Source organism: Lagopus leucura, unplaced genomic scaffold (genome assembly GCF_019238085.1).
Source record: "Lagopus leucura isolate 7727_CA_CO unplaced genomic scaffold, USGS_WTPT01 Super-Scaffold_100159, whole genome shotgun sequence".
In the NCBI taxonomy this organism is placed as follows: Eukaryota; Metazoa; Chordata; class Aves; order Galliformes; family Phasianidae; genus Lagopus; species Lagopus leucura.
In genome coordinates, this window is record NW_024962335.1 from 26,836,658 (window position 1) to 26,856,994 (window position 20,337).

The 20,337-nt window shown below is 37.7% G+C and overlaps 1 long non-coding RNA gene across 1 annotated transcript in view; it reads left to right on the forward strand.

The window, feature by feature from the left end:
• Positions 1 to 5,557: 5,557 nt before the first annotated feature.
• The window catches only part of LOC122190515, a 46,766-nt gene continuing 31,986 nt past the window's right edge, over positions 5,558 to 20,337 (forward strand). The window contains exons 1-2 of the long non-coding RNA XR_006182161.1: positions 5,558 to 5,704; positions 6,159 to 6,266. This is a non-coding gene — a long non-coding RNA (uncharacterized LOC122190515). The remainder of the gene's footprint in view (positions 5,705 to 6,158; positions 6,267 to 20,337) is intronic.

A 20,337-nucleotide genomic window follows, 5' to 3' on the forward strand; every position in this document is an offset into this window, starting at 1 on the left:
TAGTTAAATCTGGGTGAAAAATGAAAATATATTAGTCAAAGGAAAAAAACCTGCAGATTTGCTGACAGCAATCACAGTTTCTAATGCTTCCTGAACTTCATATAAGCGTAAGTAAAAATTATTAGTAACCAAATAAAATGTGTAATTTTGCCCATCTAAGTCCAAATTCATAAACAGAAGTTATCTAGAAGTTTCATAGACTATTTGAACATTCAGGTCTAGACTTGTACATATGCAATTCATATGTGTAGCACAGAAATATCTTCACTTCTCCAATTTCCAGTAGTTCTGGAGGAAAGGTTTTTATCCAGTTGAAAACAGTATCTTCCTCTGCAAAAATTTTGCTCATGGTAAGAGCAGCTGTGTCTCTTCTGATGAGTAAAAGAAATGTTACTTGCCCGTGCGTTAAGAAATTTCTCAAGTTGAAGCCTGACTTTCCTCCCTTCCTGTTCAAATAGTGACTTTTTTCCTTTTTATTTCTTCCGTGTTTCCAAGTCATTCTGGTGTGCATCCTTCTTTTTGAGATTTCTAAGTTATGACTGAGAGTAATGGATCCTCCTTGGGGGGGTGGGGGGGGGAACCAAATGTGAAACCTTCAGTCAAAACAAATGTCATGTATATCACAGCAAATCCTGAAAACTAGTAACAGTGGGGGAGGGAGGGGGAAAGAGATCAGAAGTTATGCAAAAATGCATAGATGGAAAAGTTAGCTTGAGGGCTAATAAAAGTTTTCTGACTTCTGTTGTGTGTGATATCTACTAGCATAGGGTTAAGAGAGAAGAAGGGGCAGCATATGCATCTCATAGCAGTTGGGGCTGTGCTGTTAATGGACCTCTCTGGTTTTCTGCTTTTAGAACTCCAAAGGTGAGGTGGGGAAGCAAATTAATTAGCATAATGACATATACTATATTTAAAATAGTTGCTTAAACATGCTTTTTTTAAAGAAAGGGATAGTAGCTACTGAAATTACTCATAAATCTTGTAGTGATGGTATGTGTTCTGGAAATAAATCTGCTAGGGAAAGAGGTCTTCTATTTCCAGTGTACTTTAGTCAATACAACTATTTGTGCTGTTTTCCCTGCACTTTTTCGTAACAGGTTTTTGCATAAAGACATTAAAAAAAAAAAAAAAAAAAAAAAAAAAGGAGAGAGAGAGGAAAGATAACATATACAGTCCACATAAACTCTTGCCCAAGACAATAGACTCTGAGTTTGTAAACACATGCTTACGTGCTTGTGAAATTATTAAGACAGAGTTTTTTGGGTTGAGAAGAAGTCTGTGGTCAAGTAAAAACAATCACAGTAGTAACAAGAGAAAACAGAAAAATATTGTCAGCATAATTATTTTGGAATTCTCACTTCTCTGCCCAGTGCTGCTTCTATGTAACACCCATTATCACAGGATAGGTATGCATGGTTCAACATAACTCAAATACACAAGTGTTGTAAGTCTGGAAAACATTTAATATTTTTATTTAGTATACTATTCAAATGAATGCAACCACACACAGTGAATTTTGCAATCCAGAATCACTAAAAAATGGATATCAATAAAATCACTTCCTGGCATTATCAAAATGGCTGTTCCTAAAGGGATCACAGATGTGATTATATACTTAACTTAGTTCCATTACCCTAGAAAGGCACATAAAATATGTTGCATTTTCAGTGACTTAGCATTGTTCCTTTCATTAATTAATCTTGTAAGCAGCATCATAAAACCGGTGATGAAGATAGCATGTGTAAATAAATCTGAGAGGAGCTGGCACTTTGGACAGCTTTTATATGTTAGTGTTCATTTAAGTTGTTAAACCTGCTGGTTCTTCATTGCCATTCCATATTCTCCCCTCTTATCACCTTGGAGCAAAATTCCCGATTCCTGACCGCCCATGGGAAGGAGGCGGTTGATGTCATTCCTGTGGCCAGATGGTCTGACCGCAAACTCCACTACCTCAGCCTTAGCAGTCTTGGAGGAAAAGCCCAGTCCCAAGAAGCCTCAGGGCTGTCCCTGTGCGGCCAGTGAGGACACACAGTGCTCTAGACTTTCTCACATTAGAGACCTGAGGCTTCACAGAATGCATTTGAGTTTTAGTGAAACGGTGGCTTCTCCTCTATTGCTGATATATTAGCATAAAGGAATTGAGTAACTCCAGTGACATGCATGCCAAATGCAAGGCCAGAACACCATGATGCCCCCTAACACTCATACAAGTTCGTATCGCTAAGCTGAATTTTGAGTACATCTCCTGTTTTGGGCTGTCATGGCATCACAGGCTGAGGTTCTGGCTTAGGCAGGTTTTGTTTTGCCATTGTCCTTAATGTTCCTTGTGTATGTAGGGCAAGAAACAAAAGGAAGCATGGGAACTTCTTTTAATTGAATTAGAAACATTGGTGGAAAAAGAGAAGTAGAAGCAGACCGCAGAAGAGCAGTGGGGAAACTTACTATTCTTGTCCATGCCATTTGATCTTGTTTTCCTTATCTATACTGAAGTACACCTTTAGCTTGTGTACTTCATCTCTCTTTCACTGTCATCAGCTTTGCTCTGTTGCTGTTAGTTTGCAGAGAGTTAAGGTCTGACTCACTTTTTTTCCTCATCTCTGAATTTAGAAAAGGATTTTCCTCATTTAAACTTCACTTAAGAGTATTGGTATGAAGATGCTTTGGAAACAGTGGCTTCTGACAAACCTTGTTTAGCCTACTGCAGAATTAATTATGTTTATAAAGGAACTTTGCAAATTTTAATTATGGTGTTTCTATAAAATTGTTGAAATAAAGTGCTAATTGTGTGCATTTATGTACTTTTCATAAAGGATTCTTATGGCCTAACTACAAAATTTAACATTTGTTTAGAGTGTATGTATGTATATATATATATGCACCATAAAATTTCTGCAATCCAAATCTATATTTGATGAATGTACAGTATGTGTTTTCTAGGGTGTTCACATCGATGGCGGTGTGTGACAGAAGCACAGATTCACTTAAGTTGTAAATGAAATCCATCCTTAAAAATATAGGTGAAAAAGTAGTGTTAGATTTAATTCCCATTGCATGACTCACTTCATTTTCACTTGTCTCTTTACCCTTGATTGAACAAACTGATATTTTAAATGCATTACAGATTTAATCAGAGGCATCAAATACAATACACGATGTTAAAATTACATCCAGGAAAACATCTGGGACTATAGAATGGAAATCATTCCTGCAGAAAAATTAGTTTCTATACTTTACTAGACTAATTGCATAAACAAAGTAATATTGAAGTTCCTCTGAAGTTTATATAACAGGTCAACTCCTGACATTTCCCAGATTGCAAAACAATGCATTGATCTTGAATAGACTTGTGAGCTTGAATAAGTTCAGGGCTGACTCCACCGGACTTTTTCCTCTGAAGTTTGTTGAGAGTGTTCAGATGAGATCAGAACAACTACTTTCATGTGCAAAATCATCCGGTGTTAGGTTTCGGGGCTAAAGCTTTAGCCTTGTGAATTTTATTTTTGTGGATAGATCTATTATTTAAAAAAAAAAAACAAACAAACTATAGCTTAGAAAGGAACCATCTCTTGAAATGAGTTTGATAATATTATTTCTTTAACAAAGAATAATATAATACCCTGATGTATCTGAAGCAGTGTTATCTTCCTATAAAATATATAAATGGCATAAGGTTTATAAAATATATATATTTTTTTTTTTCTTGAAACCAAACTCCAAGACATTGTTTTCTTTTCAAGTCTTCTCCATATGGAAGATACACCACAGATGATGATGGTGCAAAAAACATCAGGATCAGTTCAAAATTCTGTTGAGTTGACTAGGTAATTTCAAATATTCAAAAATTGCCTTTTTCACAATCTTTTTCTATATCATAGTTATTTTCTATTTGTTTTTCAAATACTTAATAAATAGATACTGGATAAATTTCAATCAATCAGTGGCATAATGAATATAATCTAATTTTCTTTCTTACTATGCTTGGAATTTGATCAGTTACATTTATATGCGAGAACTGAAACAATGTGTAAACAGAAAGCATCAGAAATGTGATTCTGTGAAATCTGGTATTTCCCACTAAACCATGTCCCTCAGTACAACAGCGAAACATTTATTGAACACCTCCAGGGATGGTGACTCCACCACTTCCCTGGGCAGCTTATTCTGGTACCTGACTACAGTCTTGTAGAATTGTTTCCTAACATTCAATCTGAATCTTTCCTGGTGCAACTTGAGGTCATTTCCTCTAGTCCTATTACACTGGAGAAGTGGCCAATGCTCACCTCATCACAACCTCCATTCAAGTAGCTATACAGAGTAATGAAGTCACCCCTGAACCTCCTTCTCCAGACTGAATATTATCCTAGCTCCCTCAGTCACTATTTATAAGGCCTGTGTTCCAGACCCCTCACCAGCTCTGTTGCCCTTTGAACATGCTCTGGGGCCTCAATGTCCTTCTTGCAGAGAGGGGCCCAAAAGAAGGGCAGTGCTAATTACAGAGGGATGATCTGTTCCCTGCTACTGCTGGCAGCACTATTTCTGTTACAAACTAGGATACCATTGGCCTTCTTGGCCACCTGGGCTCACAGCTGGTTTGTGTTCAGCTGAACATTGAGCAATATCCCCCATTTCCTTTACACAGTCTTCCAGCCACTCTGCCCCAAGCCTGTAGCCTTGCCTGGGGTTGTTGTGGCTGAAGTGCAGAACCCAGCACTTTTGGTCTTGTCAAACTTCATCATTAGCCTCAGCACAGCTATTCAGCCTGTCCAGATCCCTCTGTAGGGCCTTTCTACTCTCAGGCAGATCAACACTTTCTGCCAACTTGGTTTAATCTGCAAACTTGCTGAGGGTATACTCAATGCCCTCATCCAGGTCATCAATAAAGATATTGAATAGGGCCAGCCCCAGTACCAACCCCTGGGGAACACTACTCATGACTGGTCATCAGCAGGATTTAACTCCATTCACTACCACTCTCTGGGCCCAGCTATCCAGCCAATTCTTCACCCAGCAAAGAGTGTACCTGTCCAAGACATGGGCTGCAGCCTTTCCAGGAGAATACGCAGAAGACAGTGTTGAAGCCTTTGCTGTAGTCTAGGCATCACCTTTTACACAGCATTCTCTGAGACGTCTTGCTCTGTCTTGAGCTGGAAGATATATTTTGAAACAGATTAGTCCTTCATTTAATTTGATATAGCCATATTCAAACCTACTGCATTCAGCTCTGATCGAACAGAGAGTAGCATCTTAGAAGTTACTTGTTACTTTAGACCAATTTGTTTTGTGCTGAAGAACAAACAGAAAAATCCAAGGTTTTGTCTTCCACCAGGTGTGGCATACTCTAGCCCTTTTTTTCTTTTTTCTTAAACTCAGACATGAATGAAAGTCTTCTGTGAGTATTTCAGTGTCCAAAAGCTGAAAAGCATTTGAAATCCAGAGGTTTGAAAAACTTATAAACAAATTCCTTCTGCTGTTGCTCTTATCTGCCACAAAGACCAAGTGCTGATATTTTGCCTTTCTTCCCTTTCTGAAAACTGCATTCTTCATGTATAAGGCTGGAAGAAAATGAGCCTGCATGAATAAATCGAGCAGATGTGTCACTTTCTATTGTGCAGATAGAATAAGTAGCTGAGTTTTATGCAAGTACTATCGAATTACGAACTGCACAATGCCAAAATACTCTTGCAGAAGCTGGCGGGCTCCCTTGGTAAGCTCAGCAGCTGTAAACCTGACTTTCTTTATGTGCTGACTACATGCTGAACAGTTTGAGCTCTGTCTTTAGGTTATGAATGTCTTTTGACTTCTGAGGTTTTTATTTAGGTTGAGAGAAGCTGTTGTTTTCACTGTAAGAAGAGAGTATCATCAGATTTTAATTGTTATTATTTTTGTATCAGTTTGCATTAATTCTTCTGTTTTGTGGAGGATTTTTTTGTAGTGGAGGTTTGCTTTTAAAATAAGAATTCAGAAACCATCTACATGTCTAGTTCAGAGAGAGATGAACAATGAAAACTGGATTCATTTGTGTCTGGTTAAGGACCTGGTTAAAATTCTGGCTTTCTCTAGTAGTAGAGAATGTATTCTATTACTCATTTTCTTGGATTAGATATAACAAATCTGTCAAAGCAAAAATACAAGTTATTTCCTTCTTGCATTTGTAACAGAGCCTGTTCTGAAGGTTATACTGAATTTGTGCCTTGTAAAACTTTCTTGATGGAATTACAGCATTTAAGGCAATAGAAAAGCCTAAAGTCTGATCTGTTTCTGGAAATGTAAGTACCTTATTGCATTTTCTTTTTGTGGTAGTTTAGGTGTAACAATTTTAGGTTACAGGGGAAAAAAAAATGTGCATTGGCTAATTCTGTTCTGTCTTTCCAATAGCCTGCAGTTAAACACAGTCATTTCCTTTTATTCAAGCCTAATTTCTCGCTCTAAAATTTGTATGAAACATTACACAGCTGCTTTTGTAAGATCCAGAGGTGGATATATTCACAACACAGGTGAAGCAATTCCTGTGAACACTCTGTGCTCCAGAAGTGTTTTTGTGATGAAACTGAACATCCTTTGGGGGAAGATGCAAACATCCTTCAGTCAGTTGTGCCTTCCCTGTCTAAAAAATGAGCTTCAAAACAAGCAGAAAGGCTCATCTTAAAATACCGGTAATTACTTTAAGAATTTTATTACCAAAACTATACAAGTTAAGAGCTTTACTGCTGTATGCTGTGCACTACTAAAATGGGAGGAGCTGACTGTGGACCTCGTTAAAAGTATCAGTGTAGACTCCGATATTTTGGAGTCATCTATAATAAATGTAAGTAGGTTGTGTACAATTGGGAATATGCATTCTCTGCAAGTCTGTGCCTGTTATTATTGTGTGACCTAGCTTTAGCTCTGCATAGTCAGTTAAAAGAACAGCTAAGTCAAGTGAAAGAGGCTATATGTATGCATGTAGAAATTGCCCATTCCTTCATTGTAGCTTTCAAAATAGTAATGGTGACTGAGGTTTTAAAAAAACACTTTATTAATCCTGAAAATGAGCCTTCATAAAGCAATTCCCTGACTGTATGCTCCTGTCTACAGTTTTAATTCAGCATCTTTGCTGTATATATTAGAAAACTATTTTTAACAATGTTCCTATATTGACAAGATCCCTGCTTCATTTGGTGTACAAGATGGATAGTGCTTGTTTAGTAATCCTGTGTTAACCACCACTAGTAAAACATTGTCTGAAGAGAGAATTTATTTTTATTCTTGCTTTTTGGTAGTGCCCAGCAATGACTGTTTCAGTGATGCTTAGGCTTTCTTTTATTTTCACCCCAGGCCTGTGATGTAAGGGGTCGATATTATTACCTTTTTATTTAACAAAAAAATGAAGTCCAGTCAGAATCAATTTGAAACTACACAATATTTTTTAATGCCTAATATGGGAAGCCAATAGTTTCCCAACATAAGTTACAACCAGGATTTTTGTGGAATTGCAAGTTCAGCATTTGTAAAATCAAGGCACATTATTAATAGCTACTGCTAAAATCATATATTTTTAATGTTTACTCAGTCTTTCACAGAGGCAGAATCAAAATTCAGTTATCTGGTCAGCTTTCATCTGTTGCAAGATTTTGCTTTTCCTTCTCTCTCTATAACTCTTAATTTTAATACCAAACCAAGAAACAATGCTCCAAATTTATGAATATTTTCATAAGCTCCAGGGATTCTTATTTTCAAATCCAAGCTGACACATCTCCCCTCCACCTTTTCTTCTAGCACCCAACAACTGCATTTTTTGCCCATCCAAAACTCAGCAATATTTCATTTCATTAAGCAGAGACTGTTTCCACAGCACAAACAGTTCGGTGTTTCGGAAGCAAGTTATATTCTGCTCATTCCGTGGCACTCTGTCTGACAAATAAAGCAAAACTGAGGGATTATTGAAACACCAGGAATTCTTTCTCCTTCATGGTCTCCCCAGCTAGTCCCACTGTCTTTTCTCTCCTTTGTCTGTCCTTGTCCAATCCTCTAGTTATCCGCATCAAACTCTCTTCCCTGTGTTGCATTTGGTAAGATTGCTTGCTGAGCTGGAAGGTGGGGGAACAAAGAGCATAGAGGACATGCAGATGCCTGCCCTTCGCTAACTGGTAATACTGGTCACATGTTCAATACTGACATCTCTGGGGTATTTTCACTACCTAATGGAAGAAAATTCCACTGAATACCACGTGTGCAATGTGGTTTTTCAAGTGATTGTAACATGTTTGAGTTGGACCATGGTTCAAGGGGATGAAATGTTGTGCCTTCTGGCATCGGACCACCAAGTTAAGTTCAATTATTCAAAATTTGATTAATGCTTTGAAGTATTTAAATGATCTGAGGAATGAGAACTTAATTCTTTTAACAGAACAGGAGGAGATAGGGCTCAAGTAACAACAGATATTTCCCTGACTTCGTGCTTAGGATTGACCAAACCATTTTGGCTGAAAATTTCCACATGAAATCAGCTTAAGGCATACACTCAACATGGGTAATATAAGTACCAGAGGCTTCGCTGCATTACAGCTTTCTTGGACTTCAAACAAACTCATATAAATTGAAAGTATTATGCAATCTTATTAGCAGACTGTCACCAGCCTGTTCACAACAAACCAGGTAGCATAACTGAAATTCCTAGATATGCTCTGATTGAGTTTCCTGTGATTTACTGCTGGCCTCCTTGTATTTCATTAAAAGAAGGTAGAAAGAAGGCCAGGCTTTCTTTTTTTAAACTTAATCTGATTTTCTGTGATTTTTTTCCCCAAAACACAATGAATCACGTATTGCAAAAACAATTTTTTTGTTGTACTTGGTTTCTTCTTCCACCTCTATACACCGTCCCTTTCTCTTAAATGATGATCTCTATAAACTTGACATTAGCAAATACAAAAGAATCAGAGACAGATTTCTCTTGAAACTACTTCGTTTTGATTGTCTGGGAAAATGGCCCTGGTGACTGCTGCAAATAATTCAGTAAAATAATCTACAGATTTAATAATCTGCAACCATCCGTGTCTACTGCTTCTGTCAACAGGTATAGATAGAATTCCCAAATAAAGCATCCGTTAAATAAGATTTGTCTTCTAAAACAAATTTATGACTTAAACAAAATAGGCCACAGCCACAGATAATGAAAACAAAGTGAAAAACTGAAGTCATGGCCTAGCCAGCAGTAATAGGAACTGTTTTCATCTTGATATTACCAGCATATTGTTCCAAACGGCACTGATTTGATCTCTTGGATATGTATGTAGCATGGTACTCAAAAAGTATTCACTTTATATCAGCTGTGTACTTGTCCTACAGATTAGTAAATATATAGTTTACCTGAACTAAAACAATAAAATGAAAATTTGGTGCAAATTCTCCTTCAGACAAACTTAATTAAACAGCATAGAATTCTTCATATTAAAATTTGGGGTATCCAGCCTGGGTTAAACACTCACAAAGATAGGTTTTCCTCCAGCAAAGGCAAATTATGAAGCAAATCCCATAGCATATGGAGATAAAAAAGGCTGCCATGACTCCCATTCTACTCTGAAGCTATCAGAAAGTATAGCTTCAATTCTGAACATAGTAGGCTGTTGATCTGTCTCAGCTGCTGCATTTTGTTTTCTTGTTTTCTAATGTTCCCACGAGATATCACAGTATTTCTTTTTTCTTCATTCTCTGTTTATTATAGATACTATGGAATTTTCCTTGAACACACCTGCTGTAAGAAAAGCATTCAAGGCAACTTTGTGAAACTTGGATGTAGCCATTTTTCAATTAATTACTTATGTTAATAGACACTGAGCTTTCTAAATTCATTTTCGGGAACCTGTCCTGTTTTTTCATGAAGCCATCTCTGAAAATTAAGAGATATAAACCAAGTTTCAAGCCCTGTCACTGATCTGATGTGAGACTTTGAGCCAAGCATCTTTCATCTCAGTTCCCTCACTTGTAAATTGTGGATAACAGCTTTTTTTATACAGCTGTATTAAAGCACCTGGAAGTCTAGTTGCAAAGCAATATATTTGTGATAAAATGTTCCTTACATCCCTTAAAGAAGCACATGTTCCAAAGATTAATGGCTTATAAACATTTCTGAAATCTCTGCAAGGTACTGTTTGGAATACTGAGAATCTATTATTAATAGATACTTATTCTGGGCTTTTTTAATACAAGCCATATTTTGCTGTGAGCTTTGCTGATGTCTCCCATGTGTTAGAAGACAGTTGGGACATATCTGCTTTTCACAGTTATGTCCTGAAGTCCCTTTCTTATGAAAAACTACTGTCAAAAAAAGAATTATGTTTACAACACACATTGATAACACTTTGTAAAATCACTTCCTCCTAGGTCATGAATGATTTCAGGGATTCATTTAAATACAAGATGTATAATTCCATCTCCAGTGTTGCAACTGTCATCCAAAATCTGAGAGGAAAACTCTCTAACTCCAATGCAGTGTTAGAAAGCAGCATTTCTTTATTCCTCACAATACGTACCAGGTGACTTGACAAAACAAGCGAGCTTTCTGAGGTCAGGTTCTACATTTAAACAGTTAAAACATACATATGCAGTACGCTGGCATACATATTCGTGCTTATCCAATAACTCATTAATATATGCTAATATCCCTCTGTGCATGTGCTGTTTCATCTAGGGTGGTGGTATGATCACTTACTATATTCCCATTTTCCCATCATCAACTTCATCATAGAGACTTTTGGCTGACCTCTAGGTGTTTTTCTCCAATTTGGCAAACTTCCATTGCTTGTTAGGCCATAATGAGCAATTTCCAAAACAATATATGTGAAATCTGAGGAAAACGTCCTTGCACCTGGTGGATGCGAAAGATAAAAGTAGTCTATTATGACTCCAGTGCTACTTCTGAAGCAGAATCTTTGAGGAAAACAATGCTGTTCACACACCAAACAAGGTTGAAATGGAAAGTTTTAGAACTAGCACTCTATTCTTTTTGCTAAACCAATATATTGGTCCTTAAACTAATATACTGATCCCTACTGCTAAACAAACCAGACTAAATCACAACTCCTCCCATAATAATTGACTCATTATTCTTTTTAAGCTTCTTGGTCTACTTCTAAGGTGCCAACCACCCACTACTTCCAAGAAAAGCAGGTGGGGCTGTGCATGCTTGCTACCCCTCTGAGCTTAGCATAAAAGTTTGCCACGGATTAATTAGAAATAGCCATGGATTAATTAGAAATTGCAATAGCAAATATGCTGAGTTGATCTATGTGTTTTGTTCTATTGTAATTATGTATTGAACCATTTTATGACAGTCCATTTAATGTAGACTTTTATTTGAAATAGCTGCACCACCAATTATTGTCTGTACAATAGAATAGAATATCAGTGATTACATTTTATTCTGTTCCTGAGTTTTCTGAATTGGCATAATCGGATGCGGTCTAATATATTAGGAGTGAATTGAGTCCTTCCTCATTTTTGGCTTTTATGGGTAAATTCCTGAAGAAGGGAAGAAATTCTTTATGTTAAGATGTTTCCTTACATCCCACCCTGTGTGGAGTATTGCGAGAGATAAGCTGCAAATTAGTGCTCATATTAGGTTCCATGGTAATGTGTAGCAAGCTGTTTTCCTGCCAGACAATTTGGTTTACCAAGACTTAGTACTATTTCACATCCAGAGAAGCTTCTGACTTGATCCCCTCCAGAACTGGAGCCTACATTGCAAAGTTGAGCTCCAGAGTTGAAATTTTACTTTCCATGGAATCCAAGCATATACTATGCTATGTGTGTAGGTGTTGATCTATGAATATAGCTGTAAATCTTGGTTCTTAGGTCAAGACAGTATGACCCAGGAGGTGGTGGAGTCACCATCCCTGGAAGTGTTCAAGAAGGATGGAGATGTGAGGGACGTGGTTAGTAGTGATGGTGGTGATGGATTGATGGTTGGACTAGATAATCTTAGTGGTCTTTTCCAACCTTAATTCTATGACTCTGTGCAATACCTTCTTATTTTGTTTGAACCTAGTCTGAGTTTTTCAGCTTTCTAGCAGCAGATTAAATCAAGCTTGTTCTGCATAGATTTATTTTTCATACCTCTGATACATACTCTACATATATAACTGTTGCTGAGCTATATTGCCTCAAAAGCTTGAGAAACCATGAGATGAGTCGGTTGAACTCATCACTGTTTCTTTCTAGGTAACAGTGACGCACATGGTGGTTCAAAGATTTTTACTACCTATATTAGAAATTAAAACATTTTCCAGTTTGTATATAATTAAATGTAATCCTATTTGCGTTCACAATTTGAGAGTGAAGTTAAAATAATGGAAAATGAATTATCTGAGGGGAGATAAGACACTGTATTCTTTCAAAAGAAACAGTAGGAAATATATAGAAATTTCAGTACTAAAGGGTCAGTGGTTATTTGATGATAGAGCTAGCAAAAATATTGTTAAAAGTTGTGGGCTTTTATTTTTAGTTGCTTTATAGTCTTCGATACTTCTAATATTTTTCCCATAATTTCTGTGCAGAGAGTATTACGATCTCAAAGGTAGAATTACTGGGAACTCACATGGAGCCGTCCACAAACTGAATCTGAGAGACAGCAAAAAGTTTATGAAAATGATAATCTCAAGTTTCTCAATCTTCTGCTATTTAGTGCTAGTCATATTGAAGAGTCTGGTGTCCTTGCAACTGAACTGTAGGGTCATATCTCGGATCTATGTCCAATCTCATGGATTCATGTAACTCTGTAACCAAGGAACAAACCTGCTGTTCACTTGTAATTTTAGCAGATCACACTCATGTTAACAGACGGAGATCTTGACTCTGCACTATGGTTCTGTTCCTCCATTGATTTTAGGGAATTCAGGGAAGGTTATTTGAAAAATTAGAATCAGTTGAAAGAAGTGTTAAAACTCCTGAATTCCCACTCTTTCTCAACATTGGCCTAATTCATTTCCAAAGTGCAGAGCATCACCATTCCTTGTGACAAGGAGTGGTGTCACTATTACTTTTAAGGCTTTGTAGGTTTTTTAGCAGAGTTGCACTCCTGGATGGTATGTGTTAATGAAGGAGCCTCCCTTTATCTGAGTCTGTGGGAGCTTCACTAGCATCTTGTCTGCTGAAGATGCTGCTGTTTACTCCTGCCAACTCTTCCCATAGGTATTGTTTGATTGCATTTCTGTGTCAGGGTGATGAGTACCTGTGAACTGTGCTCTGTCTGATGTCAGGTGGTTTTATGTGCCTTTCAGGAGAAAGACATATTTTGGTGCTGGTGGTAAATGTTAGCAGTTTACTACTAAATTTGTTTTTTCTTGTTATTATATTCTACAGTGTTGGTTAGATGAAGGGTTAAATTTAGCAGTCCCTTCCCATAAACTAGGACAAACCATTTTGATATCAATGTGTTTCAATGTCACTAGTGCAAGATTTGGATCCTGTACTCTCGCTCAACAGTCAAAAGGCTGAAGTCCACCTGAAGACTCATGTTATCACCAGAAATGCAAATAAAAGAGATGGGAGTTGAGAGGCTGAAAGAAGGATGACAGGTCAGCATCTTGGGCACTCCCAAGTGATGGCATGAGGAAATCATGGAGGGCACTTTCAGACGCTGAATTTAGCTGTATCATCGTTAATGCAGTAAACTAGTGAGTTAAACTAGTCACTCTCCATGGCTAGAGAGCTCTGATCGGTGAGATCAGAGCAGTGTGAAGTCTTCCCAAGTGACTTCATGTGGCCCATGCTGGTGAGGACAGATAAGGCATGCTATATTTGTACCCAAGAAACTTCCTTGTAAGTCCTACACCTTTTTCCCATGGAGTAGTTGCACTGACTGCAGCCCTAAAACCTGTGAGTTGAGCATCAATGAGCATTCAATGTCATTGTTCCACTGTTCTTCATTTTGAAGAGTGCTAAAAGTACTAAAACTAAAATACTGTAGGTGCAAGTAATTAATTAATTAAACTTCATCTTCATAATAGGCATCATATAGTTCTTTATTGTTTGAATTCTCAAAGAAGTGGCTTTGAAACCAGTAGACCTGAATTTTACTAAACTTGCACAGATGTATTTGGAAAAAATCCATTTAAATGACAAGACACTACAACTCTACACTTACTTAGAACAGCTTGATTGTTACAGGAAAGCACAGAGCTGTGCAATAAAATTAACACTATTTGAAGTCAGTTCCTCAGAAAGTGTTATGAAATCTGAGAGGAAGTTTTAAAGTGATTTTTTTTTTTTTTTTTTTTTTTTTGTTAAAGGAAGTGTTGAACTTCTCATTCCTGTGCCTTTTTATTTGTACATTTCACCTCAGTGAGAGTAGCAGCTGAGAAAGTGCAGCTGAAGCCCAAAGGATTAATGAAAGGGAGGAAGAGGCAATTCTCTCTTCTGTTTGAGTACATTGGTGTCTTTCTTTAGAGCTAGTGATGAATGTGAAAGCTATAAAGACTAAGTGAGAAACTAAGAAGCTGGGACTTGAGAGAAAGAGCTACTTCCCAAAAGGACAGTAAAATGAGGAATGCTCTGTCAGTGAAGCTGCTGCGAGCAAAGTAGAAGTGAGTTTTAAAAAATCATCTTTTTAAGAAGACAGAAAAAGCAGGGCCCAGTTTGTAAAAGCAGAACAGTGGACTTAAAATTGGAAAAAAGAAAAGAAATAAAAGCAAACCAGGGGCTACATCCTGCCCATAAATTTCATATGTACTTTCAGCCATTTTTGAAGTGCTTTTAGCTCCAGTAAAACAATGGTCCAAAGGACTGAAGACTTTTCCATATTAGTGGAAACTTCACTGACTTTAAAAGAAATTCAGTATGAAATTCTAACTAAGTGACTCATAGTATTTGGTCATTTCATTCGACCCCAAGAGGAAGGAAAACCTCCAAGTCTTCTCATCATCTTCTTTTTAGACCCTTAAAATCGATAGGAATTTTGCTACTTACCTAGCTCTACAAAAAATGGTATCATGCTTCAATGTGCAATCTGAAACTCAATTTATACATTCACTCATATGAACAAAATGCCCTGGCAGCAGTGCTGCTCTTCTAGTTCCCAGATGCTTGTTGCTTTCCTACTAGCTGCAAAAAAATGGAGCTGGGTGAAAAACTTGGTTAGCAGAGACTGTCAGATAGCTGAAGAGACCACAGTGACAAAAAGAGGGTTGCAGACCCAGTCAGGCCTAAAACATGCAGCAATGGTTCTCCCTCAGCTTAAGAACATGGGAGAATTTTTCCTCCTATCAGCATTCCTCCCCTGAGCGAGGACTGCAACCAGCCCCATGAGTGGTAGTGCTCACCCCTGGTTAACAGATATGCATGAATTTTAATGGCAGGGTGCCCCCAATGCCCTCAGTATGTTGGTCCACATAAGTGACAACTGATGAGACTGCTCTACAGCCCTGCATGGCAGGAGTCTGAGGCAGTGGCCTAGGTAATGGCTTACGGTGGAATCTGTTGGTGTTCTGTTTTGTTTTGTTGTTGTTTTTTTTTTGTTTTTTTTTTGTTTTTTTTTTTTTTTAACCTAAAACACTACATGAGAAGAAGATAAAAAGAAAAGAAATAGGCGAACCAAATTAGGTTAATTCCCAACCTTTTTCAGCAACAGTTTCAATGAGACTAGTAGTGTTAACTAGCCTCTTCGTGCATACAGGCACGTTACTTTTCCCATTTACTCTTTAAGAATGAGAATTTAAGTTGATTTTGCTAAGATATGGACTCCCAGTTCCAGGAAAGAGTCTTAATGTTCTCCTAGCCCAAAGGTTAAGGCTTTAATCCTTTCCCTGGAGCTAAAACAAGGCAATGATAAAACTTTCCCACTACTTACAGAACGTAATTGTTTTCAGAATATTTTGAAAAGAATAAAAGCTACAGTTAAAAGTTTCCATTCAGTTCTCTTCCCTATTGGCTTGGGTGCTGCCATTGTTCTGATTTTTGCAAGTACAAAAAAGATTCTGTAAAAGCATCTTATGTCATGGCAGTAAAGGATTACTTTTACACACAGCTGGGGGGAAACACTGCCCTCCTCCTTTTCTCTGGCATGATGATAGTACTTATTGCATCTGGAGTCACTGCCAATTCTTCATCAAGATCCATACAGGGCAGATAAGTGCCCTATCTACCTACAAAGGACAAAGAGTACATGAGTGTGTATACATCAAAGCTTCTCTTGAGTTCCATTTGTCAGTTACTGAAAACGAGATTTATAAGGACAACTTGAGTTATAAAAGAAATGACTCTCTGCTTAGATGGTGTCTAAATATTGTTCCAAGTGTCTCTGGATTACAGTTTTATGCAATAATTTTTCTTTCTTGTTGCTCTGCTCAGATTTTGCTGTTTGTTCTTTTTTCTTTGTTTGTTTGTTTGTATTTTTATATCTCAGTGCTAAGGATACCAAGCAAATTCTTGATTTGCTTAGCTAAATCAAAATCAAGGATGGCTTGGCCATATTCCTTTTAGGACCCCATTATGATAATGTCTCTGGCCTTCTTACACAGCTAAATTACTTTGTGGTTTGAGTGGTGAAGAAAGAGTCCTGATGTGCTTGCAATGTCAAACTTTTCAACACTATACTGTACATTTCTCCTAAGAGCAGTTTTGAAAAGAAAAATCCCTGTTGCCATGTGGCTAGACTTTAGGCAACTCTTCACAAGAGCAGGCTTCATAAAAGAGCTGGAACTGCCTTTTCTGTCTTCAAGAAGAGTTGAACAGAGTCTTACAGTGTGATTTTAGTGAAATGTTTAATGTAACTATACAGCTGTTAGTTGTTTATGCAAGGAGATAGAACAACGTACTGCAACTGAACTTAGCATGAACAAAACTGAGCTGAAATATGTCCACAAAATGCAAAAGAAAGGCCTCTTCTCTCAATGCCATAAGAGCATGAGCCATAAGTTCAAACTTTAGAATCTTTGTTCATAATTTAGCTTGTGGATTATCTGGTTTTAGTACTGAAATCAATGTACTTGTAAAAATCTTACGGCCTAATTTATCTGCTGGTTACATTAACAAACTTTTAAGTAGCTGACCTGAACTTCAAAAGCCATTGTAATAGCTTCAAGTAAAAGAAAAACTGTGAGGCTACACCATTTAGTCAAATCTTCAGTGTGTGGGATTTCTAATTCATCTTTGAACCCATGTGCTCCTGGGCCTGGGAGGAAGTAACTCTACTGTGAAGATGCAGAGTATCAAGGCTCTCACATTCTCAGATATAGGCTTGGTCATTTAGAAGGTAATAGCAGTAGATGCATGTTTAATTAAGAGTTTCCAAATTCCAAAGCTTCATGTATCAAAGCCCAAATTGTGTTTTGGCAAAAGGTGCTCTCATTGAGAGCCAAAATTTTAATTGCATTTACTCCATGTATCCATCCTAGCTTTTTCTGAATTTATTGATCAATCAAGATAGAGTTTAATTATAAACAGAAAAGAAAAAAAAAAAGAAGGGAAAAAAACTTAGAAAATGGGTTGGGTAGTATTCTGCAGATCTAACAGAAAATTTAGACCTTAATTTCTCTCAGATTTCAGTGAGCAGCTTTGCTGGCTGTGAAACTGACTTAGAGACAGCCCTGAATCTTTATGGAAAAGTGTCTTTTGGGAATACTTAACTGTTTTTTCAAAGAAGTGCTTAAATACTGTGGGGTTTACTCACAATAATGGAAAGTAGGAGTATCTGACAGTATAAAAAAAATATCTGTAGCTGTGTTGGTCCAAGAGTGTGAACTGCCAACTTCAGACAGTACACGATAACACGATATCTTTTATTGAACCAAGAATTATTCATGTAATCTTTATATAATAATACATTCAGCAGATGAACTTCTGAGTCCTCAAGCTCAAATGTTCTAAAATATTCTTATTACTTTAAGGACTACCACAAAGTCTACCTTGTCTTCTTGTCTACACATGTTCAAAATGATGGATTAGTGGCTATTTTGGGTGCATTTTTACTGCAGTGCTATCTTAATTCTCATTTAAGTTGCGCAACTGTTTTTAACATTATAAATATGTAGCCATTATGTGCCAAACGGAACTACGATGCACTTTCTCTTTGCTCTAGTCACACTTCTGAAGGCTGTGTTATTTAGACAGAGAGTGCTGTACAAATGTATTCTTGGTTTACTTTTGTTTAATGAATTATATTTTGGTCAACCAGATAAAAGAATTTCAAGAAAAGAACTCGGGTATTTTTTTTTCCAACACTAGAAAATAGCGTAAGCCTCTACAATGTGATTGTTATTGAAAGTGTCATACCTGCAGAGACATACTTCAGTTAACTTTGTGTAGAGGAAAGGTTGTGTAAGCAATCTCTGCAATTATCAATCAGGACATGATTGATAACATTTGCAAATGCCTAACCTTTAATTGCAAGCTTTATATTTCTTGTATCAGCAGTTGTTATCACAGAATCATAGAATGGCCAGGGTTGGACGGGACTTCAAGGATCATGAATCTCCAACCCCTCTGCTGCACGCAGGGCTGCCAACCTCCCTATTTAATACTAGACCAGGCTGCCCAGGGCCCCATCCAACCTGGTCTTGAACACCTCCAGGGACTGGGGCATCCACAGCCTTTCTGGGCAGCCTGTTCCAGTACCTCGCCACTCTTTCTGTAAAGAACTTCCCCCTGACATCCAACCTAAATCTTCCCTCCCTCAACTTAAAACTACTTATACATATACATCATATAGTATTATACATCTGTAGAGATGTATAATAATAGATCTAGCCTGCAAAGCTTACTGTGACTGTACATGACCTGCAAGTCTGTTCCACATGGAGTAGAAACTTGGGGCATGAGAAAATGAAAAGGGCAGGAGTAAAGTAACTATGGCAGAAGGGAATTCTCAGTTAGTACCATGATGCTTTTACGTGACAGTATTCCCAGAGACCAGACCTTTAAGGGCAGCCAGATGTTTATACGCAGCTACAGACCTGGTCTTTCATCCTTGAGTAGTCTCAGTGAAGTAAGAGGGCAGTATTGCCTTCTGAATACAAATGGAGTAAAAATAGCAGTTCTCTCTCTGAGAAAATACTGAAGTTATCTCCCTGAGGACCAGCAGATGTGTGTGACATGCAGATCAGTGCTTAATGTGGAAAGTAGAGAGTTTTCACAAAGGATGCAAACTGGTCTCCACTGTGCTAATGGAATTATCAGGAGCAGAAGTACCACTTCAGTTTTTCTTAAGGTTTCACGGGGGCAGAAGTTTAGAACTGCTGCCAGGCCTTCCTTGGAGCCCTCTTAGATGGGGTCTGTCCAAGAGAGGAACTGCACCAGAGCATCTCCCCCACCAAGCCTGATCACTTTGTGAGCTGTGGTATATGGCTCTGGGCCTTCTTGGAAGGGTGAGTCTTGCAAGGAGCTTTTGTCACTTCATGATCACAAAAGACATAACAGTTCTGTTAAGTGAATGATACAAGGCTGCAAGAATCACAGAGGTCTTTATAAGATATTTTGCTTTTTCATCTGAGATTCTCAGAGTACTCATAAATCTGAAGTTTATAGTGATAGTCCTTAAAAACTGTTTTCCTGCTGAAGGAGAAGACAAAATTATGCAGTTTGAGTATTTATTATCTTTGCTACCAAAAGGAGGTTAGGGAGAGTCAGGTAATCTGCAGTTATATCTTTTTTTTTTTTTTTTACTCTGATTTCAATGCAGACTCTGCTCCCAGTATCCTTGTGCATCTAGGACTCAAACACACTGTATGCTGCTTTGCTCTTTGATAATGGGTTTAGAGTCACAGAATCATTTGAGTTGAGAGGGACCATTAAAGGTCGTCTTGTCTAATTCCCCTGCAATGAGCAGGGACACATACAGATCCATCAGGTTGCTCAGAGCCCTGCCCAGCCTGACTTCAAATACCTCCAGGGACAGAGATCCACTGCTTCTCTGGGCAACCTGTGCCAGTGCCTTACCATCCTTGTTGTAAAAACATTTTTCTTATATTCAATCTAAATCTCCCCTTTTAGTTTGAAACCATTTCCTCTTGTCCTATCAAAACCGATCCTGCGAAGGAGAGTGTCCCCTTCTTTCTTAAAGCCCCCGTTTAGATAGGGGAAGGAAACTTCTGAATTATTTCTTCTGTTGTAAAATTGAACAGCCGTGATACGTACCTCTATAGCAATGTTTTCTGGTAAATTATGCAAGTAGTGATTAATCTTTGGCACTCTTGGGATGTGCTTCAAAAAATTATCATGATCAGTTACAGGCACTGCCACCTATGATGTGGGCTTGTTAATGACTGCAGGAGAACTAGAAGTTAAAACTCTGCCAAACTCCAAATGAAGCTGAGATAAAGCATGGTGTAAGGAGTAAGTGGGATATCAGCTATCAGATTCAGCGTTCCT